At 40.9% G+C, this 24,313-nt stretch overlaps 1 protein-coding gene across 1 annotated transcript in view; it reads left to right on the top strand.

Moving 5' to 3' along the window:
- TSPAN7 (tetraspanin 7) overlaps positions 1-1,128 on the top strand; it is a 131,579-nt gene extending 130,451 nt beyond the window's left edge. The window contains exon 8 of the mRNA XM_004376936.1: positions 105-1,128. The gene's annotated coding sequence lies outside the window, so the exon portion shown is untranslated. The remainder of the gene's footprint in view (positions 1-104) is intronic.
- Positions 1,129-24,313: the final 23,185 nt, after the last annotated feature.

The following is a 24,313-nucleotide window of genomic DNA, read 5'->3' as shown; positions in this document are numbered from 1 at the left end:
CCACTGCTATTGTATAAAATGTGTAAATGCTCTCTGTAGCTTGTTACCTTTTTCTAAGACCGTATTAATGGTGAGTCACTCACATGTTTTAATTTCTTTCTTAGTCTTTCAAGAACGACGGAATAAGAGGCCTGTTTATAAAAGAACTGCAGCTATCTTTGAAAGACTTCCAAAGAATGTTAGAGCACAGTACATAATACTCCTACGCCCGCACACCCCTGCTCCTACCCCCACCCCACCCCACCCCCAGTGTGCAACCAACACCCCTACACAGTCTCTGCTCCACCTTTCAGCCTGCATCATGTGTAGTGTTCCATTTTGTGAAGCCCCGTTGTGCCAGAGTGTAGCCAGGTCCCCCTGCAGATAGTCCTTAGTGGACCCCACCCCTCACCCCCAAGGCTCTGTGCGTGCCAGCTCCTCCATCTGTACTTGGTCCAACTGCAGTTCATCGTAGGTGACCGGTTATCACACCATCACTGGCCCTGTTGGGCCCTGCATGTAATGTGGGAGGCTCCTATTTGCCTTTCACCATGATCAATAAATGCCACACACCTTTATGTAGATAAGCAGACAATAGATATCTGTTCTTTTGACTTAATCTCGTTTGGTTTGGTTTTTTCCTTTACTAAGGCTCTTTACTACCTTCTTCAGACTGCCCAGGTCATGGAAAGAAATACATTGGTTATTGTCCATGAGGAGAAAAAAGCATGTGTCATACATGAAGGAAATTGTGGTTGAGCTTTAGGTGGCCTCCTGGCTCATTATTGTTACATGCCTGGGTAGGTATAGACAGTTTAATGCCCCTTTGCCTCTCAGTTGAAACCTGTATAATCCTGTTATAAAGCTGTGCTGTTCCTTCCTGTGAAGGCAATAATATTACTTTTGTTTTTTCCCCAGTTAATTGCTATTGTGTTATTTTATTTCTTCTTTCCGTATTTTTTTTCTTGCATTGACATTACAGACATCGAGGACCTTATCAGATCAAGTTAAATATGAGTATGAGGGGGAAACAAAACAAAATATTTTGAAAAGAACTTAAAAATAATGCCTCTGTCTAGCATGCCAACAAGAATGCATTGATATTGTGAACATTTGTGATATATGTATTAATAAATAGAGCCATTAAAAACTGCTGTGTTCTGGTTTTGTTCTTTGCTTATTATGTACATTTTAAAAAACATATCTCTTTCCAGCTTGTTCCACAGGGGACTTGAAGTGGACCACTGTACACACTGACACACCACTCTTCACTTGCTCCCACCTTTACTCCACCAAAATAGCATTTGGCAGGGTAAATGCTGAGGAGTCCGATTATTTTATTGTGGATATTTCAGGGACTTGAATCATTTATCCCATACAGAATATAATGTTGGCTGCAGAAATACAGCCTCCATTTTATTTCAGGCCTCTGACCTAACATCCATGAAATAAATACAAAGAGTTCAGCAGAACTTTTTTTTTTTTTTTAAGTCTGGGTTTTATAAAAAAGGAAATGAACATCTATTTTTTTCCTTCCTCATTTTTAATCATAATATTCTCTTCCCTCTTACCTGGATTGAATTGAATAACTTCAGTCTAGAGAGGAGATGACATTTTACAATTTAGTCGTCCCAGTGCCTCAATCTGTACTAAAGTATGGAATCCTTATCCTTGATTGAAAGAGCATTTTAGCAATAGGTGCAGTATGTATTATCTGCAATCTTTTTTTTATTATTATTTTTTAATGAGTCATCCCTTTAAAAAAAAATCCTAGTAAAAGCATGAATTGATCTTTTTCCAAAGAAGTGGATCTAAAAGGCTACCTCTTCTCTGTAGAACAACCTGTAATTAGTTTAACTGTATGCCTTTATCAGCCTGAACTCTGCATGGGTTAAACCCTGAAAGGCTTACAAAGGGCGCTGCCCCAAACCTTCAGATGTTCCCTTTTCAAAAGGCCAATGTTTTTAGAAAATTAAGGAGAGCTCTTCTATGGAAACATAATGTAGCTCAAAACTTTTCCATTTTTAAAGTTCTATTCTTTATCTAAAATGAGACTTTTCTGTAAAATTCTGAATAGAGCCCCACCCAGGGTTCACTTTTTTTGTGAAGTATGCATTTATTATTGGTAAAATTTGGCAAGTAAGAAATCTATGTGCTGTTGGCTGCCGTCGAGTTGGCCCTCGACTCCTGGTGACTGCATGCACAATGGAACAAAACGCTGCCCAGTCCTGTGCCATCCCCATGATTGGACCATTGTGATCCGTAGCATTTTCATTGGCTCATTTTTGGAAGTAGATCACCAGGCCTTTCCTCCTAGTCCGTCATAGTCTGGAAGCTCCACTGAAACCTGTTTAGCATCATTTAAAAAAAAAAAACATTGCTGTCAAGTCGATTCCAACTCACAGTGACCCTATAGGACAGAGGAGAACTGCCTCATAGGGTTTCCAAGGCGGTGAATCTTTATGGAAGCAGACTGCCACATCTTTCTCCCACAGAGCGGCTAGTGGGTTCAAACTGCTTACCTTTCGGTTAGCGGCCTAGCAGCCAAACGCTTAACCACTGTGCCACTAGGGCTCCGGATAGCAACATGCAAACCTCCACTGACAGACGGATGGTGGCTGCACACGAGGTGCGTTGGACAGGAATCAAACACAGGCCTCTTGCATGGAAGGGGAGAATTCTACCTCTGAACCACTATTGCCCCCAATAAAGCTATTTGCCATCAAATCGATTCTGACTCATGGCGTTTCCATGTGTGTCAGAATAGAACTGCGCTGCACAGGGTTTTCAGTGGCTGGTTTTTCATAAGTAGATCATCAGGCATTTATTTAGAGGTGCCTCTGGGTAGACTCGAACCTCCAACCTTTTGTTTAGCAGCCCAGCACATTAACCATTTGTACCACCCAGGGACGACTCCTAGATTGGTAGCTAAAGGTATTTCTGGCCTTGTATTATTACTGACGATAAGTTTAATTGTTCTTTCTGGGAATCTCCCTAGTAATGTTGTTTCTCCCTGGTTGCCTATAAAATTTTCTCTTTTCCTTTGATGCTCCTCTTCAATATATGATGGACTTTCTAGTACTACCTTCTATGTCTCTTTAGAGTCTTTCATTTTTTCCATGTCTTTATTTCTTGTAGAGCATCCTGGATAACTTCATCAGCTCTGTCTTCCAGTTCTCCTCAAATTTGTCGAATTTGTTGTTTTAATTTTCACTAAGCAATTTTCCATTTTCTTTTTTAAAACGTTGATTTTTTATAGTGGCCTTTTCTTTCACTGTGACTTCTCATCCTGTCTAATAATTCCCAACTATTTTGATCCTTCCTTTCAGATATTCTAATCTCTAAAGTTTTTGGGTGCTAATCGTCTCGTGTGGTGTGTTTGTTTGCTGACTGCCACTCATGGTTTGCTTTCTCGTGTTTTTAATTTTTGTAAGTGAACTTCTTCTCTTCAGTGAAGTTTTTTTTTAATAAAATTATTTTGGAATAATTTTAGATTTCTAGAAAAGTTGCAAAGATAGTACAGAAATTTCCCACCAGTCTCCCATAATGGTAACATCTTACCCTCGTACATTTGCACAACCAACATTGGTACATTACTTTTCAGCTAAACTCCAGACTTCAAGGGAATTTCAGCAGCTTTTCCTCTAATGTCTTTTTTTCTGTTCCAAGATCCAATCTAGGATACCATATTGCATTTAGATTGGGATTTGGTTTTTCTGTGATAGTACCATGCAATCTGGGTTATGGAATTGTCCCTACAGTAAGGTTTTACATTTGTTTAGCCAGACACCCCAGGAGTTTTGCTGGTCCAGAACCAATTTTGATATTAACTTGGGAATCCTGTACAACATAGCTAGTATATAGAATCTACCCCTGTACGTGGTTTGTTATTTCTATAGGGTTTTTTCTACTCCGCCATTCACTGGACTTATATAGGTTTCTCAGATCCAGATTATTACTCAGTGTGGGCCCAAGGCTGTCTCCTGACCCCTTAACCCGAAAGCATTGGGGAGTATTAAAAAGTCCAACAATTCTGACTCATAGCGACCTTATAGGACAGAGTAGAACTGCCCCACAGGGTTTCCACGGCTGTAAATCTTTATAGAATCAGACTGCCACATCTTTCTCTCGTGGAGCGGCTGGTGGAGTCAAACTGCCGATCTTTTGGTTAGCAGCCGAGTGCTTAACCACTGCACATTGTGGAGTATACTAGATCGAAGATCCCACTGCCTCACCCTCCCCATGTCATTGATGGCACACAACTCATGAGCCTGTGTCTCTAGCTGTAAGTTTCTTCTTGGTTTCTTGGAGGTTCAACTTTATGTCTTTAGATGTATATTTCATTCTTAAACCTATTTTTATCCAGTATTTGAAGTTCTGCTTACTGTGTGTGGTTCCATTTTTTTCTCCCAGTTTGCCATGTTGCCAGCACGTATATTTTATTTGCACTGCATTACATGTTGCCTTCTAGGTCTCTAATTGTTTCATGTGTGAGTAATTTCCCTCACAATTGATAAGATCTTTTAGTAGTGTTCTTGAGGGTAAGGACGATGTCAATACTGCCTTTGCATCCCTGCAATGACTGGCACAGAACTAAGCACTTTGTAGGTTCTCAAGTTACATTATGGATAACAAATGAACTAACTACAAGTAGTTAAACTGTGTGACAGAGCTGAACTGGTCTTATGTACATACAATTTCTTAGTTTATTTCAGTTGCTCCTGAGTCCTATTTGCAGTTTTATCTCCAGAATTCTCTGACATTGCTGTTTTGTCTCATGTCTTCTTTTCCAGTTGATGTATCACTATTTTTATCTCATGGGTGTGTCAGAATTTCTCCCAATCCTCTGAAAATAAATAGCTCTACGTGTCTTGAGTAGTATTGGTATGATCTAGTTTGGATTCTCACCTTGGCTTATAGTCAGAATTCTAGATTTTTGTTTCTTGGGGGAGGAAAAGTGGTGGCCTTTGTATTCTGCTAGAACCTACAACATGTAAAAATATATTAATAAACACTAAAATGATCCAAGGACAGATAAATGAACACCACCTAGCCTTGGTAGCTCTCTGCAACAAACAGTACTAGATAATGGATGCACAGAAGGTTTGACCTATTACATGGTGTTTCCAGGGAGAGAGAGAATTTTAAAAAAAGATTAATCAGAGACCTGCTGGATTTACACCACATGACATGTGAAGAATAAGAAAATACCTGTCTTGAAGCGAAGTTGATTCCTTTCCACGTATATAGCAGATAGTGCAAACTACTAGTCTTTCTACAGGAGTAATTCAGGTTAGTGCAATTGATTGTAAAAAGGCCTCTATAATATCTTCTATGAATACAACTGTATTAGTTATCTATCAATTTACAGCAAATTACCCTAGCACTTAGCAGTTTAAAATCAGAAGCATTTATTATCACAGTTTCTGTATGTGGCTAAACTAGATGCCTCTGGCTCAAGGTATCGCATGAGGAGGCAGTCAAGGTATTGGTGAGGGCTGTGGTCTCATCTGAAGGCTCAAACTTGGGGAGGGGAATCAGCTTCCAAACTCATTCAGTTATTTTTTTCCCTCGCCACATGGGCCTGTCCACAGGGCTGCCTCATGACTTGACAAGCTGGCTTGGCCCAGGATGAGTAATCCAAAAGAGCACCTAAGACCAAAGCCACGGTCTATAACCTGACCTTGGAAGCAACCTGCCATCACTTCTGTAATATTCTATTTCTTAAAAGTGGGTCAGTAAGTCAGGTCCATGCACAAGGGGAGGGGATTACACAAGAGCGTGACTACCAGGCTGGGATCATTGGGGGCCATCTTAGAGGCTGCCTACCACGACTGTATTTGATTTGCTTCCCTTTGGATCTTGTATGGCACACAGAGTTAACAGATTAGCAACTAAACTAGGAAACAGGACCGTTTTACAAGTAACTTTACACTCCACTCTCATTAGTCTTACTGTTTTCCATTTCTTTCATGACTAGCCAAAGCATTTTTGGCATCACCTCCCTCAAATATTTCTTTTTAGGACTTAGAATTCCTGATGGTCAGTAACATCAAATGCAGCAAGTTTTCAAAAATGTAAAAGGTGTTTTTCCATTACCTGGGAAGATTTGCTCATTTCTGGATGTCTAGTCTCCTTTTGGAAACCGTGGTAACATAGTGGTTAAGAGCTACAGCTGCTAACCAAAAGGTCTGCAGTTCAAATCCACCAGGCACTCCTTGGAAACCCTATGGGACAGTTCTACTCTGTCCGTTAGGGTCGCTATGAGTCAGAATCGACTAGATGGCAACGGGTTTGGTTTTTTGGGGGGGTTATTCTTCTTTCGGAGCCCTGGTGCTGCAGTGGTTAAGAGCTATGGCTGCTAACCAAAAAGTCGGCAGTTCGAATCCACCAAGCCACTCCTTGGAAACCCTATGGGGCAGTTCTGCTCTGTCCTATAGAGTCACTATGAGTCAGAATCAACTCGACAGCAACAGGTTTGGTTGGTTGGTTTTTGTTTTTGGTATTCTCTTTGGAAAAATCTAGTAATTCTCAGTTCTGCACTACCACACACCTCCTGATAAGATGTTCGAGAAATTAAATGACTTGGCATTTGATTTTGTGCCTTATTCCATTAACTTCAGAGGATTCATTCCTTTAAATTGTGGTTAATACAAAAAAATGGAGCAGCGGGGTTTATATTTATTTTTAATTTCTTTGGTAGCAAAAGGACATGATAAACTGATAAATGTCCAGAGCACTCTTCAGAATAGTAAGGGTCTAGAAATCATGTTATGTTTGAAAGGATTTGTGATAGTCTGGTTTTGAGGTGTGTGTATGTGTGTGCAGGGTGTTGAGGGAAAGTGAAGCCATTTTCTTTTTTAAATATTGAGTTCATGAGAGCTCTAACCTACCTTGTCTTCTCCATGCTCTTCTGCTCTTCTATCCCTGTTGCTTCAGTTACTATCTGTATGCTAGTGACTGCCATCTTCAAATACCCAGTTCACACTTTTGAGCTCCTGCCCATCCATTGCCGTCGAGTGGATTCCGACTCATTGCGACCCTATAGGACAGAGTAGAACTGCCCCATAGGGTTTCCAAGGAGTGGCTAGTGGATTCGAACTGCCGACCTTTTGGTTATCAGTCGAACTCTTAACCACTGTGCCTCTAGGACTCCTAAAGTAAACCCACTGCTATTGAGTTGATTTCAATTCATAGCAACCCCGTAGGGTTTCCAAGGCTGTAAATCTCTACGGAAGCAGACTGCCACATCTTTCTCCCATGGAGCTGCTGGTGGTTTCAAACCACTGACCTTTTCGTTAGCAGCCAATTATCTTAACCACTGCGCAACCAGGGCTCCTCGGCAGATCTGCACAATTCAGCTGCCAACAAACACTGGGCTGAAAGGAGAATAGAAACCCAAAGTGATGATAATGATGAAGCTGACATGGACATCAAACTCAGGCAAGGTCTAGATCAGTCTGTTTTGGATTAACAGAAACAGGAATTTTGGTGGACTATCTTCATGTACTCGTTCCACAGATATTGAACACCCACTGTGTGTCAGATACTGTTCTGAGTGCAAGGCTACAGTGGTGACAAGGCAGAGCAGACTCTTGCCCTTGTAGAAGTTATATTTCCATGGGAGTAGGAAGATAATAAATATGCGAATGAATAAGTAGGTTAGTTTGATCAAAGATTTCATAGCTGAATCCTGATCAAAAGGGGGAAAATGCAGAACAGAATTCCAAATTCTTATGGACTCTCGACTTTCTGGAGCCATGGAGAGTGGATGAACCTCTGAAACTGTTGCCCTGAGATAATCTTTAACCCTTAAACCAAAAATATCCCCTGAAGTCATCTTAAAACCAAATAATAGTTTAGCTTAACTAGTAAAAAAGGTCTGCCTTGAGCATTATGCTCTTTTAAGAACTGCCTATATGGAATCAAATTGACAACAGCAACTCGGAAGATTAGATAGGAACCTTAGGGGACAGTGAGTTTATGTTAATGAGGAAGGAACAACTCAGAAAAGGAGGGTGAGAATGGCTGCAGAACTCAAAGAAAGTAATCCGTGTCACTAAATTGTGTATGTAGAAATTAAATTGGTGTATGTTTTGCTGTGTATGTTCTCAACAACAACAAAATAAAGTTTCAAAAAAAGGTAGACTAGTTAGTGATAAGAGCTAGAAAGAAATGAAACCAGGTGACATTGGTGTGTTACTTTAAACAGTTGAACTTTAACCGTTTGAATTAGTTTATGAGCCTGGGAATCAGGCTCTGACATTTCATCTGTGTTAATTTAAAAGTAGGCCAAGGTCAGATTTGTACCAGAGGCTTTGGGCTGGGCAGTGTGGCCATAAGTGGCTGTTAGTATGTGGAAACCAGCCATTTATGGTTATATAAATAAGGCTGAAAACCTCCCCCAAATTAGGACCCTGAATAAACTTCCAGAAATTCATTTAATCTCTAGTTACAGATATTTCCTTGCAAAAGAGAATCAACTTCAAGCAGAAGGCATAATAATATTCATGGTGTGTACATGAACAGTGTTAAGTAATGGTTAGCTTCGTGGACAGTCTCTTCACCCTCGGAACCACCTCAGTTCTACCTGTTGTATATATGGGGCCTTCCTTTGAGATTGGGTTTGAAGAAAGAGTTTCAGAGGTTTAGAAAAAATGTCTGAAAATCATTTAGTTAGATTATGATGCTGATGAGGAGAATCAGAACTACCTACTATGTGGTCTGAGAACCAGCTGCATGGGTTTCATTTGGGATTTCGTTACACAAGCTGAAGCTCAGACCCCACCCCACCTATTGAATCTGATTCTGCATTTTAACAAAACCCCCAAAGTTTTTAATAAAACACCCAGGGGATTCATAGTCACAACAATTTGAGAAGTAGGTAGTCCCTGACTTAGGACGACTTCCTCGTAAGTCGGTTCTGACATAAGTTGAATACTTTTTTTTTTTTAAAGTTTTCATTATTATTGCCTTTTTATTATTAGTATCTTTGTAAATCCAATCTTTGGAGGTTGGAAACTTTACATATAAATGTACAGCTATATTTTTAATACATTCATATGATAAGATGCACACATGCACAAAAGAAAAACAGTCCTAAGTGCAGTTCTTCGTAACTCAAATATGTCGTAAGTCGGGACTACCTGTACTGTTTTAGGCCACTGGTTCTCAAACTTGGCTGTACTTTGAAATTACCTGGGAGTTGAAAGAGTCCCTGGACGGTACAAATGGTTACCCAGAGTCTCCACACACATGGGATCGCCCTGAGTCAGAATCAGCTTGACGGCAACCGGTTTAGTTTTTTCATTTGAGAGTTGAAAGCTAGGCTAGACATTGGGATCGTTAAAAGCTCCCCCAGATGATTCTGATGTGCAGCCAAGTTTGAGAACATTGATTTAGGTCACAGACTGAGCCCAAAGTATGATTAGTGTCCTAAAAATATGAGCTGTTTGGTCACCTGGAGAATCAGGTTTATAGAGTAAGTCAGAGCCACTGGGGAGGGGTGACAGCTCCCCCAGCCCAGCCCAACACCCGCCTTGCACATGAAAGCTAGTACATAATGAATGGAGAATGACCATTCTTGTAAGCGGGTTGGGGGACTGGCGAGGGCATTGACAATTCCTTTCCAGCAGATGGTATCATTTATCAGCTGGTTTAGACAGCAGCAAGATCACATTTACATGCAGCAATTTTCCTCTTCACCAGGGATTAACTCGGTAGAACACTCAGAATGACTAGTCTGCCTGCTACTCAGCCTATTCAGTTTAAATTTATTTTATGTAATTGTATGCAATAATTTATCTGTGAAATTCCTCCAGGGGAGGAAGCCACATGGATAGCTCAAACCTCCAAAGGCGATAAATATAATGGCCTTATGCATTCATTAAGTCATAAAGCAAACAGCAGGGGGTTGCTGTGGGAGAAGGGAAGTGACTGAACATTTGGAAGAGGGCACTGTCGGGGGAGGGCACCTCTCCTTCTTCCACACCTCTCTGTCTCCCAGAAATGTGGTTCCATGGATTCAATCTGCATAGGCTTTTCTGGTTTTTTTTTTCCTTCCCTTTTTTTAAAATGAAAATGGGCAAGCAGGGATTCTATTTTTAAATCCGATATGTTAAATTCTCCATGGTCCCAAAGTCACTTTAACCAAGATTCAAATAGAACTGAATTAGGAGAAGGTGTGTGTGATGCTCTATCTTCTTGCTCAAGAAGCAAGCTCCACTCAGTTTTTGGATATGGGACGTGCATGCCTGTCCATAATTATTGTGTGCCGTTGCCTCAATTCCGACTAATAGTGATCCTATAGTACAGAGTAAAACTGCCCTATGGGTTTCCAAGGCTGTCATCTTTATGGAAGCCGACTGCCACACTTTTCTCCCGTAGACAGCAGGTAGGTTCGAACCACCGACCTTTCAGTTAGCAGTCAAACACTAACCACTGCATCACCAGGGCTCCCTACCATTACACAGAGGGTGATCAATAAGTAAATGTAGACTGGCTGATCCACTTGGAGATAAATCATTGCAAGTGATTCGGTATACACCCAGTTACTTGAAACAATAGCATTTCATTTCAAAAGAAATTTTGGCCCTTCTCTGCACAGGTGTATGTCATTCCTTCTTACAAGGGAGAGACAGGGAGTCCAGAGCCTGGCTGTTATGCCCCAGAATAACTCTTACTCCATGAAATTGATGTAAATTAAGAATTTCAATCTTCCCAGCAATTTTTATTCTTAACTTGACTCCTTCCAAACAAATCTGTACACTGTAAGATCCATGTTATACAGGAAATGGTGACCCAGTTTGAGGATTCTCCGGTGTTTGTCTTCCTGATTCTAGCTTCTTTATGCCTTCACTGTTAGAAGGAAAGCATACTCCCATAGGAACAAAAATAGGGAAGGGGGATAATAATACCATCGTTTTTGTATCAACTGAAATGAGGCTTCCACTCCATAGCCACATCCAGACTCCCCAAGGGACCGAATTACTGGGCTGAGGGCTGTGGGGACCATGGTGTCAGGGAACATCTAGCTCAGTTGCCATAACATAATTTATAAAGAAAATGTTCTACATTCTACTTTGGTGAGTAGCATCTGGGGTCTTAAAAGCTTGTGAGCGGCCATCTAAGATACTCCACTGGTCTCACCCTGTCTGGAGCAAGGAGAATGAAGAAAACCAAAGACACAAGGAAAATATTAGTCCAAATGACTGATGGACCACAACTACCACAGCTTCCACCAGACTGAGTCCAGCACAACTGTATGGTACCTGGCTACCACCACTGACTGCTCTGACAGGGATCACAATAGCGGGTCCCCAACAGAGCTGGAGAAAAATGTAGAACAAAATTCTAACTCACAACAACAAAAAAAGGACCAGACTTACTGGTCTGACAGAGACTGGAGAAACCCCAAGAGTATGGCCCCCGGACACCCTTTTAGCTCAGCAATGAAGTCATTCCTGAAGTTCATCCTTCAGCCAAAGATTAGACAAGCCCGTAAAACAAAATGACACTGAAGGGGCACACCAGCCCAGGGGCAAGGACTAGAAGGCAGGAGGGGACAGGAAAGCTGCTAATAGGGAACCCAAGGTCCAGAAGGGGAGAGTGTTGACATGTCATGGAGTTGGTAACCAATGCACAAAACAATGTCTGTACTAATTGTTTAATGGGAGGATGGTTCTGTAAACCTTCATCTAAAATCCAATAATAAAAAAATAAATAAAATGAGGCTTCCAATGATGAATGGAGTTTATCACAATATTCTCCCTAAAAGTATCATTTCGTATCAGGCATAGGAATAAATCTTCGGGAGTAAGCACTGTTTATTAATCTTCCAGGAGTCCCTCGGTGGTGCAAACAGTTAACACGCCTGGCTGCTAACCAAAAGGTTGGAGGTTTGAGTGAAACCAGAGGTGCCTCAGAAGAAAGACCTGGCAATCTACTTCTTAAAATCAGCCATTGTAAACTCTAGGGAGCACAGTTCTACCCTGACACACATGGGGTTGCCATGAGTTGGAGTCAACGGCAACTGTTTTTTTTCTTTCCTTTAATTATTAATCTTCCAAATGCTCACTTTGATTCAGAGTACAAGAATTGGGAATATCTTTTTCTGGAGGGGGTGCTTTGGAGGTAGGGGACCTGGCTACAAAAGGAGGCACAAGGCTAGGCCATCTTTAACCTTGTTGAAATTTTAACTTCAAAAAAATTAATTGCAGGAAGTTTCTTAAACTTTCAAAACAGGGATTCCTCAATGTAACAATTTTTCTGGGATTGATGGTCGTGATTAAAACAGTAGAAATAAACATAAAACTAAAGTATTAGGCATCACTGTCAATGGAAAATCTACCCAAAATCAAGTCATGATGGCTCTGAAATCATAATATTAATCAATGAGAAAACAGGATTTTTAAAAAATTCCTTTTACATAGCACCTTCTCAGATCACATGTCCGTGCCACTAGTAGCTTTTCGTCATAAGCAGTTTTGAGGAAGTTTTCAGGCCATGTAGGGAGAGAATTCTAGAGGCCAGGGCACTTTTTTGGAGTGGCCACAATCTGAATCCTTGATTTCCAGACCACACATGAAACACAGTGACGGGTCTGAACTGTCTGTCTGAAGGCTGGTAGTGAGTTATTTCCATCCCAACCCCAACACTGCCTTAATCCTGCATCTCTCCTTAAATCAGTTGCAGAGGAATTGATTCTGTGTCTTGGCAACCCTATGTGTGTGGAAGTAGAACTGTGCTCCGTAGGGTTTTCAATAGCTGATTTTTCGGAAGTAAATTGCCAGGCCTTTCTTCCGAGCTGCCTCTGGGTGGACTGAAACCAACCTTTTGGTTAGCAGTGGAGTGCTTTAACCGTTTGCACTACTGGGGACTCCACATATTTCTTTAGTCTCCTAAAAATGAAGTTCTAGATAATGTGTAATAATTCCACCAGGAAAGCCCAAGGGTGAGCTGCCACATCTCTTCCAAGCCCATTCACAGTCCACCCCCACCCCCTGCCCTTCAAACTGGCAGCCTAGTAGAGACTAACCCCCAAAGAATTTCGTAGCAAAGAGAGAAAGGGTCATTAATAACCTCCCAGGCAGGGGCCAAGCAATGAGGATAAATGTGCCATTTCCCAGAGAGTCCCATGATATTTGGGGGAGAACTATTTAAAGTTCAAAACAACTATATATGTATTAAAATTAATCTAGACAGGCAAGGAAGTGAGATCAGTCAATCAGCCACATCTGTTGCCTCTAGGCAAACAGCTTGCAGCTTTTCCATAAGAAGGTAAAATTATTATGGAAGTTACTGGCTATAGCAGGGACATTTATCCTAATTCAGTACTGTCTCCTGCCCAGTGCCTGATGAATAAAGGGGTGGTAGAGTAGGAAGTGGGCCCAGCAACTGGAGAACCAGCTGTGGGTATTTTTTATATCTTCAAATAGAAGAATAGTCATAACCATGAGGACAAAGTCCCTCAAGTCCATCTGCCTACCTTGACAAGGTGCTCTCCCTAGAAAGAGGAGGCAATTGTCTTGATGGTTTCTTGCTTTTTGCCCAATTCGGTGTTTCTACATAACTAGTTCAGTTGAAGAAAATAAAATATTCCCTTTTTTCTCCTGAGGAAAACAGTTCTGCTTTTCCTTTTGGCATACTCTGAGGCTCCCCTGCAATCACCACCGTCACTCAGGAAAAAACATAACCAGGACCTCATTCAAAATCTCTCCAGGGGAGCTCTGGGGCATGTGCAAGAGCCTTCCTGCTGCCAGCCACCTTGATTCCTGTTGACCTTGGAATAGAAGAAGTGACTGTCCTTGGGAGAGCAGAAAAGGAGGCCAAGAATTGCATCCTCTGTTTGCTGGTAGCCAGGGTGACACCGTGGGAATTGGAAAGGCAATTGAATATATAAAATTAATCATCAACAATGTTTAAATGTAGATACGAAGAGCTTTCAGAAAGGATTTATAATATGGTCTTCCTAGGTATATAATGACAGTAGCAACCAGTTGCTGCCAAGTTGATTCCAACTAATGGTGACCTCGTGTGTCAGAGTAGAACTGAGCTCCACAGGGTTTCCAATGGCTGTGACCTTTCTGAAGTAGATCACTGGACTTTTTTCCAAGGCACCTCTGGATGGACTCCAACTGCCAACCTTTCCATTCACAGCCCAGGGCTTAACATTTGTGCCACCCAATGACTCCCTTCTAGGTATATAACAACCCAAAATTGAGTGCATGTGTTCGCCAAAGACTTCTACAAGAATATCCAGGGCAGCTTTATTCACAATAGCCTCAAACCAGAAGCAACCCAAATGTTCATCAAGAGGACAATGGATAAATAAATTGTGGTATATTCACGCAATGGAATACTACACATCAATAAAAGAAAACAAACTACTGCTTCATGCAGTAATGCACGTGAATTGCTTAGACATACAAACAAGTACATGTTGTTTATTCCATTAATATGAAGTTCAAGAAGAGATAAAACTAATCAATAGAGTAATTACAGGGAGGCAGGTATTGACTTGGAAGGGACATTAGAAAGCTTTTTGGAATGTTCTTTGTCTTGATCTGGATGGTGGTTACATGTATGTATAAATAATAAAAAAAATTCATCAAACTTAAGATTTGTATTCTTTACAGTATGTATGCTAAATCTCAATAAAACTTTTAAAATAAAAGGAGGCAGAAGGGGACAGGAAAGCTGGTGATAAGGAACCCAAGGTTGAGTAAGGACAGTGTTGACATGTAGTGGGCTTCTTAACCATTGTCATAAGACAATATGTGTACTAACTGTTTAATGAGAAACTATTTTGTTCTGTAAACCTTCATCTAAAGTAGAATAGCAGCACATCTTGAAGAAAGTAATCGACCTCACTTAATTGTATATGTAGAAATTTTTGAAATGGTGTATCTTTGCCTATGTATATTTTCACCAAATAAAAAAAGGTCCTCCAAGGCCGAGAAGGGAGCATGTTGATATATTGTGGGGTTGTTAACCAATGTCATAAAACAATATGTGTACTGACTGTTTAATGAGAAACTATTTGTTCTGTAAACCTTCGCCTAAATAACAATTTTAAAAAAATTTTAAAAAAAAGCTAGAAATAGAAGTACCATATGATCCAGCAATCCTGCTCCTTGGAATATATCCTAGAGAAATAAGAGCCGTCACACGAATACATATATGCACACCCATGTTCATTGCAGCACTGTTCACACTAGCAAAAAGATGGAAACAACCTAGATGCCCATCAATGGACGAATGGATAAACAGATTATGGTATATTCACACAATGGAATACTATGCAAAGATAAGGAACAACAATGAAGCCGTGAAACATCTTATAACATGGAGGAATCTGGAGGACATTATGCTGAGTGAATTTAATCAGTCACAGAAGGACAAATATTGTATACGACCACTATTATAAGAACTCAAGAAAAGGTTTAAACACAGAAGAAAACATTCTTTGATGGTTATGAGGGTGGGGAGAGAGGGTGAGGGTTATTCAGTAACTAGATTGTAGACAAGTATTATCTTAGGTGAAGGGAAGGACAACACACAATACAGGGGAAGTCAACACAACGAGACTAAACCAAAGCTAAGAAGTTTCCTGAATACAATCAAACACTTCAAGGGACAGAGTAGCAGGGGCGGGGATCTGGGGTTTCAGGGGACATCTAGGTCAATTGGCATAACAAAGTTTCTTAAGAAAATGTTCTGTATCCTACTTTGGTGAGTGGTGTCTGGGGTCTTAAAAGCTCACAAGCTGCCATCTAAGATGCATTAATTGGTCCCAGCCACTTGGAGTAAAGGAGAATGAAGAACACCAAAGACACAAGGAAAGTATTAGCCCAAGAGACAGAAAGGGCCACATAAACCAGAGACTTCATCAGCCTTAGACCAGAAGAACTAGATGGTGCCCGGCTACCACCAATGACCGCCCTGACAGGGAACACAACAGAGAGTCCCTAATGGAGTGGGGGAAGGGTGGGATGCAGAACTCAAATTCTAGTAAAAAGACCAGAATTAATGGTCCAACTGAGACTGCAGGGACCCCAGAAGGCATGGTCCCTGGACTCTCTGTCAACCCAGAACTAAAACAATTCCTGAGGCCAACTCTTCAGACAAAGATTAGACTGGACTGTGGGACATAAAATGATACTCGTGAAGAGTGTGCTTCTTAGCTCAGGTAGGTACATGAGACTAAATGGGCAGCTTCTGTCCAGAGGTGAGATGAGAAGGCAGAGGGGGTTAGGAGCTGGTTGAATGGACATGGGGAATCAGGGGTGGAAAGGAGGAGTGTGTTGTCACAGTATAGGGAGAGCAATTAGGGTCACATAACAACGTACATATAAATTTTTGTATGAGAGACTAACATGAAAAAAAAAAAGATAAATGGAGAAAAGATTGAAGTTGTCAAGGATTTCATTTTACTTGGATCCACAATCACCACCCATGGAAGCAGCAGTCAAGAAATCAAAAGACGCATTGCGTTGGGCAAATCTGCCGCAAGAGACCTCTTCAAAGTGTTGAAAAGCAAAGATGTCAACATGAAGACTAACGTGCGCCTGACCGAAGCCATGGTATTTTCAATCGACTCATATGCGTGCGAAAGGTGGACAACGAATAACGAAGACTGAAGAAGAGTTGATGCCTTTGAATTGTGATGTTGGCGAAGAATATTGAATATACCATGGACTGCCAAAAGAACGAACAAGCCTGTCTTGGAAGAAGTACAACCAGAATGCTCCTTAGAGGCAAGGATGGCGAAACTATGTCTTACATACTTTGTACATGTTGTCAGGAGGAATTGGTCCCTGGAGAAGGACATCATGCTTGGTAAAGTACAGGGTCAGCAGAAAAGAGGAAGACCCTCAACGAGATGGATTGACAAAGTGGCAGCAACAATGAGCTCAAGCATTACAACGATTGTGAGCATGGCGCAGGACCGGGCAGTGTTTCCTTTTGTGGTACATAGGGTCACTATGAGTCGGAACCCACTCAACGGCACCTAACAACAACAACAACAATTATCAATGCACCTTAATTGCATGTATGATCGTTTTCAAACTGCAGAAGTAGGTAAATGTCTTCAATTTTTTCATCTTTGGCATTAGTGGTTGGTTCATAAATTTGAATAATAGTCATATTATCTGGTCTTCCTTGTAGGGGTATGGATATTATCCTATCACTGACATTATTGTACTTCAAGATAGATCTTGAAATGTTCTTTTTGACTATGAATGCAAAACCATTCCTCTTCAAGTTGTCATTCCCGGCAGAGTAGACCATATGGCTGTCTGATTCAAAATGGTCAATACCAGTCCATTTCATCTCAGTAATGCCTAGGATGTCGATGTTTATGTGTTCCATTTCATTTTTGACGATTTCCAATTTTCCTTGATTCATACTTCGTACGTTCCATGTTCTGATTATTAATGGATATTTGCAGCTGTTTCTTCTCATTTTGGGTAGTGCGACATCAGCAAATGAAGGTCCAGAAAGCTTTACTCCATCTATATCATTAAGGTCAACTTTACTCTGAGTAGGCAGTTCTTCTCCAGTTGTGTTTTGAGTGCCTTCCAACCTGAGGGGCTCATCTTCTGGCAGTATATCAGACAGTATTCCACTGCTATTCATAAAGTTAAAGCTTTCACTGGCCAGTTTTTTAAGAAGTAGATTGCCAGGTCCTTCTTCCAAGTCTGCCTTAGTCTGGAAGCTCTGCTGAAATCTGTCCACCATGGGTGACCCTGCTGGTGTCTGAAATACCGGTGGCATAGCTTCCAGTATCATGGCAACATGCAAGCCACCACACTATGACAAACTGACAGATGAGTGATGGAAGAAAAAGAAAGAGACTCTGTGAGTCCATTTATATTCTAGAAAATGCGAACTCCTCCATAGTAACAGGAATCACATCAGTGGTTGCCTGAGGGCAGGCTGGGGCCAGGGAGGGGCAAAAGAGAGGAACAAAGGGACATGAGGATTTTTTTGGAGGGTGATGGGTATGTTCATGGTCATGATTGTGATATTGTTTTCACATGTGTATAAACATCTCAAAACTTATCAAATTGTAAGCTAAATATGTGCTATTTATTGTATGTCAAATATGTATGTCATGACTCAGCAATTCTACTCTTGAGAAATAAAAATATATGTTGACGCAAAAGTTTGTACTCAAATGTTCAAAGAAGCATTACTCGTAATAGCCAAAAGGTGGAAACAGCCCAAATGTCCATTAACTGATGAATGGATAAATAAAATGTGGTCTGTCTATACAACTGAGTGTTATTTGGCTATACTGAAGTACTGATACATGCTACAATGTGAATGAACCTCAAGAACATTATGCTAAGTGAAAGAAGCCAGTTCATTTATATGAAATGTCCAAGTGGTTGTCAGAGACTGGGGGCTGGAGGGTGGTGTTGGGAGGAAATGGAGAGTGGCTGCTAATGGGGGCAAGGTTTCTTTTTGAGAATGATGAGAATGTTCTAAAATCAATTGTGGAGATGATTGTGCAACTCTGTTAATATACTAAAAGCCACTGAATTGTATATTTTAAATGAGTATAGTATCCAGTATGTGAATTATATCTCAATAAAACTGTTATAAAATATGTATGTCAATTATTGTATATTAATTCTTAAAAGGTATATTTTGTGTCACTGAATTCTTTTTCTTAGACTTCTCCTGAGGGTGGTTGATAAACAGGTGACTAAAATCCCGTGTGCAGGTTAGCAAGGATTCTAGTTGTGTCATATTTTCTTACTTAATGTTTATTTGGTTTGTAAAATTATACAAAAGGCTTTTGATTTCCTTGCATTCTTAAGACACCTGCTTGCCTCTGAATAGTCATTTTTGTATATGTTAATATTTAAAAAACCTTGTTTCCATAAACAATTGTGTGCTTTCCTGAGTACCAGATTGCAAGCTCTTGTCACTGAGGGAAGGGAATATCCTTGTTTTCACTGAAGTGTAACAAACATACAGAAAGTGCTCATATCATAAGCAATTTTCTTTGATGAATTTTCACAAACTGAACACACTCGTATTACTAGCACCCAGATCAAGATATATAACATTCTCAGCTCCCCAGAAGCTCACCATGTTCAGAAAAGAATGTCTTTTAATGCTAAATATAGCTAACCTTGATTGATGACATTAATGTTAGGGACTTTCTAAGAGCTTTATGTACATTATCTCATTTAACCTTCACAACAATTGTATGAGTCAGGGAACTCTCTCATTAGTCCCATTTTATAGATTAAGAAATCAAGAAACAGGGAGGTTAAGCACCTTGCCCAAGGTAACACTGATGGAGCTGGGATTCTCACCGAATCAGTCTATACCACCGCCATGCTCTTAACACCATGCTATACTGCCTTGTCTTTAGTTTCCATAATAACGTGACAAAGTATTTCCTGTGAAGCATCGCACATGTGTGTGCTCCTAAAGTATGGTCAGGTCACCCAATTACAGTTCCGTTTAATTAAAAACATGAGCATTTCCTCTTGGTGCCCCAAATTTCTTTTAATGTTGACCCATCTGCAAACTGCAATATCATGAAGCATATTTATTAAGCACCCAACCTTCCAAAGCTCCTTTTCTGGTCCTGGCCTAGCATTTCAGATACACTGTACATTGGAAAGAAGAAATAAAAAATTAGCTTCATGCACTCAATTCCATAAAAATTTGTTAGCAATTAGTACAGGCTTAAGGGGGGAGGGGAGTAATTAGCCCTCTTGCCCTGAAAATTAATGGTTCCTTTTCAGTATACCCCTAAGGGGTATTTTACCCAATAACATTCCATTTCAGATGAATGTAAAACTAAAGCTACATTATTTCAGAATGCAGGCTACAAAACGATCACAAACCACAAATCTCACAAAGATTAACAGGGAAGGAAGATCAAGTGGAACAACGAACTATTAATAATTCTAGACAGGATGAAGGTAATAAAATCAGTGTGTCAATCAAACCACCAGAGTCAGGAAGCCACAGTATTTTTCCATGGCATGGCCAGGCTTGTATAAGTAAGAGTTGATACAGTTCTTTATAGGTTAATCTAGGCTTTTGGGAGTAAGTGGTCACTGGGTGGTTACAAAAGAAATTAAATATACTTCATAAATTCCAATTTTAAAATGCAAGGACCTGTACACAAAGATGCTTTCTTCTGTCCATTACAAGGGAAAGATCGCCTTCCCTTTCCTGCACAAAAGGCCAAGAACTGTTCAAAACAACATAGATAAAGAATGTCAGCAATTCCCATGAACCACTAGGGGGCAGAAGCAGACAGAAGCAGACCAACAGGTTGCCAGGAGGACCCATTCAGACTTAGAATGACTTGAGATAGACTGCTGATAATTGCCTCCTATATAGCAAGTTGAACTTGAATTTATCATATTGCCCTACTAAGCACCAGGAACCAAGATAAAATTGCCCAATTTTGTCTTTTGTCTCTGTTCTGATGCTTAACTATTTCATAAGAAATGCTGCCCAGGAGCAGTGATAAGTAGCTATGTGAATGCAAGGGCAATGCTGTTTTAGTTTCTGTTCCTTCCAACTACAGTGTTACATTCCTCATCCTCCTGACAAGCCACTTTGTTAATGCTGGCTAATGCTTGTGGTTCACTTCATCACTGGCCTACTTGTGGTCTGATCCAGAAGCAATATCCAAACAAATCTAATTTTAGGAGGTGGCTCATTGCCACACACGTTTAACCTATACCACAGTAATTTCATAACAGGCATAGAGTTCACTTCTTCCACTCTGTAACACTGTGTAGAAGTTCATTCAGGAAAAGTTACAAAGGACCTAATACATGGCCTCCATGCCAATTTCTGAAACATTTATCGCAAATTAATCCAAACCCACTGCTGCTGAGCCGATTCTAACTCATACAGAACATACAGGACAGGGTGAAACTGCCCCATAGGGTTTCCAAGGCTGTAATCTTTATGGAAGCAGACTGCCCCATCTTTCTCCCATGGAGTGGCTGGTGGGTTCGAACTGCCAACCTTTCAGTTAGCAACCATGCGCTTAACCACTGCGCCACCAGGGCTCCTTAAACCCACAAAGTTATACCTTTTTGTAACTCAGTAGAAGCAGGAATATGAAGTATCCCAAACAATTTCATCCATCTACCACTGCCATTGTCATCTATTTGTTGAGGAGAAATAAAAACTGATGTTTCTTTTTTCATTCTGCATACATTCACTGTGTACTAAATATGTGTCAGACAGATGCATAACACATGAGCTCTGTCTTTGTGGAGCTTGCAGTTTAGTGGGAAGCCAGATACAGAAAAGGAGACATAGCATAAATAAATAGAATAAATAGATTATTACATGCTAAGTGAAATAATAGTGATTTGGACAAGGTATTGCTTAGCGGGGGGCAGGGTGGGAAATAGGAGGGGTCAGGTGTCAGAAAATGTTTTGCTTCCTGGGGACTGGGACCCTGAGTCCAGTCTTATAGGATGAATAGAAGGTGGGCAGGTAAAGAGAAGGTGGGAGAGCATTAGAACCAAGGCAGACATTTGGAGCAAGAGACAAGGCAAGAATAGGATGGTTGTGGTGGGGGATGGGCAGGCACCTCAAGCAGTTCTGTGTTGCTGTTGTAGTTAGTGGGAGTGGTGAGAGACGGATCAGGGACAGAAGGCAATGGGCCTTGTACACCAGGCAGAGGAGTGGGACTTCGTCCTGTAGGCAATGAAGTGCTGGAGACCTGTTCTAAACAGGGGAATTGATCATTCCCAAAGGATCTGAGGGGCATGAGATTAAGGTCAGAGAAACTAGTTAAGAAGTGGTTACAGTTATTCAGAGATGATGATAGTCTAAGCTAAGGCACCAATAGTTGGTGGGGAGAGAGGTGACATTTTGGGGTTCCAGTCGGCAGAGTTTGGTAATTGATTGGATGTGGGGAGAGGGTAAGCGTGAGAGGAATGAAGGATGACTCTTGGATTTCTAGTTTGGATGACTGGGAGAGTGGGAAGGCCACCAGCAGAGAAGGTGAACACAGGCACAGGAGCAGGGTTGGGGGACAGCAATGAGTCTGGTTTTAGACAGGTTTGGTTTGAAGTGCCTCAGAGATGCCTAGTAGAGATTTCCGACAGGCTCACCTGAATGGCTGCAGAGATTGTTTCTGGCAGCAGAAAATATGGGGATGGAGGAGATTTTTCCAGTGAGTGAATGGAGAATGAGTAGAGCAGAAGAGCAAGGATTGAACCCTCAGAGAATACCAGCATTGAAGGGATAGGTAGAGGATGTGGGTCACCAGGCTGAGGCAGAGAAAGAATGGTCAGATGTGGGCATCTGTGGTAGAAAGTTCTTAGAAGGACCTCAGATTATCAGTTAGAAGCATTCCAGTGTCCTATCCATGTTGTTCGGTTAGTAAATATTTGCGTGTTTAGCACTGTGATTAGACCTACGAGGGTAAGGGTACACTAAGAAATCTACCACAGAACTCTTGATCTCAAGAGCCTTATAATCTAGTTGAGGAAACAAATCACACTCACAAAAAAGTTTAATAAAAGCATAAGGAAGAGTCAAACAGCTGGAGGAGGAGGGCAAGTGAGGGAACAAAGAAGAAGTCAAAGAAGAGCAAGACTTTGCTGACCTTGAGGGCCAGATGGGACGTGGATAGAGGATGTTCCAAGGAAAGGGAACATGGTAACAAAGGCCAAGAGGAGGCCAATGTAGTGTCTATTTTAGATGGAGCAGCTACTTCACATTAAAGAATAGAGACAGATCAGACTGGAAAGGTAGCTCGAAGCCAGGTCTTAAAGGGCCTGAATGCCTGCCTAGGAAGTTCAGATTCTGCATAAGGGGAAACGGAAAGCTCAGTGCAAGAAAAGCATGACCTTCATAACAAGCATTTACCAAGTGCCTGTAGGTCTCTGGGTGGTACAAATAGTTTACACTCGACTACTAACCTAAAGGTTGGTGGTTTGAACCCACCCAGTGGCACCATGGAAGAAAGGTCTGGTGATCTACCTCCGTAAAGATTACAGCCAAGAAAACCCTATGGAGCAGTTCTACTCTGTAACACATGGGGTTGCCATGAGTCAGAATTGACTCAACAGCCACAGGTTTGTTGGTTTCTTTACCAACTACCTATTCTCCAAAGAGAATATACTGTGGACTGCCAGAAGAACTAACAAATCTGTGCTGGAAGAAGTACAACCAGAATGCTCCTTGAAAGAGAGGATGGCGAGACTTTGCCTCACGTGCTTTGGACATGTTATCAGGAGGGTCAAGTCCCTGGAGAAGGACATCATGCTTGGTAAAGTAGAGGGTCAGTGAAAAAGAGGAAGGCCCTCAACGAGATGGACTGACACAGTGGCTGCAACAATGGGCTCAACCATAACAACGATTGTGAGGATGGCGCAGGACTTGGCAGTGTTTTGTTCTGTTGTACGTAGGGTCACTGTGAGTTGGAACTGACTCGATGGCACCTAACAACACAACAACATTCTCCAAAGGAAGTGCCTGGGTGGTGCAAATGGTTGACGTGCTCCACTGTTAACAGAAAGCTTGGTGGTTTGAGTCCACCCGGAAGTGCCTCAGAAGAAAGCCCTGGTGACCTACGTCAGAAAAATCAGCCATTGAAAACCCAATGGAGTGCAGTTCTACTCTGACACACATAGGGTTGCCCTGAGTTGGAGTCGACTCTACAGCAATTGGTTTTATTCCCCAAAGAGGAGTAAGAAGAAATATTCCTGACCTTCAGAGAGAAATAAAAGTAGAGTTTTAGAGAAATTAATCCAATGGTGATGTATCTTTTTATTTTCTACTTTTGAAGAAGTCTAACAAATCAAATTTTTATTTTATTTTCAGAAACTACAATTTCTTTGCTCTTTTTGTTGTCAAATGTTTTGGTTACTGTTTTTTTCTGCCTAACCCTCGAACTTAAAAATAAATAAATAAAATAAAATAAAATAAAATAAAATGCTACCTCAGTGAGACTTAGCCTATGAGATTCTATAAACTACACTTTTATAGAAGCTTTTCTCCTTCAGAGAGCCTCAGAGAAATCTGTGTCGAGATTCTTCAGAAATCACTAAAATATGGGTACATTAGCTAAGTGAATGATAAACTGTAATATCAACGTGGTGCTATAAAGCAAAAGAACTTCCTAAAATGTGATTATATCTCACCCCTATTAAAAATCCTTAAGTTTTACAATTCAATAAGAGAAAGGCTAACAAGTTAATGGAAAAATGAGCAAAGGTTATGAAGAGGCAGTTCAAATAAAAAGAATTGCAAATGGCCATAAGCACATAAAAAACTCTCCCCTTCACTCTTAGACTTCACTAACACTTAAAGAAATGCA

The sequence above is a fragment of the Trichechus manatus genome, unplaced genomic scaffold (genome assembly GCF_000243295.1).
Source record: "Trichechus manatus latirostris isolate Lorelei unplaced genomic scaffold, TriManLat1.0 scaffold00046, whole genome shotgun sequence".
NCBI classification, from domain to species: domain Eukaryota; kingdom Metazoa; phylum Chordata; class Mammalia; order Sirenia; family Trichechidae; genus Trichechus; species Trichechus manatus.
This window is presented reverse-complemented; position numbering and strand designations above follow the sequence as displayed.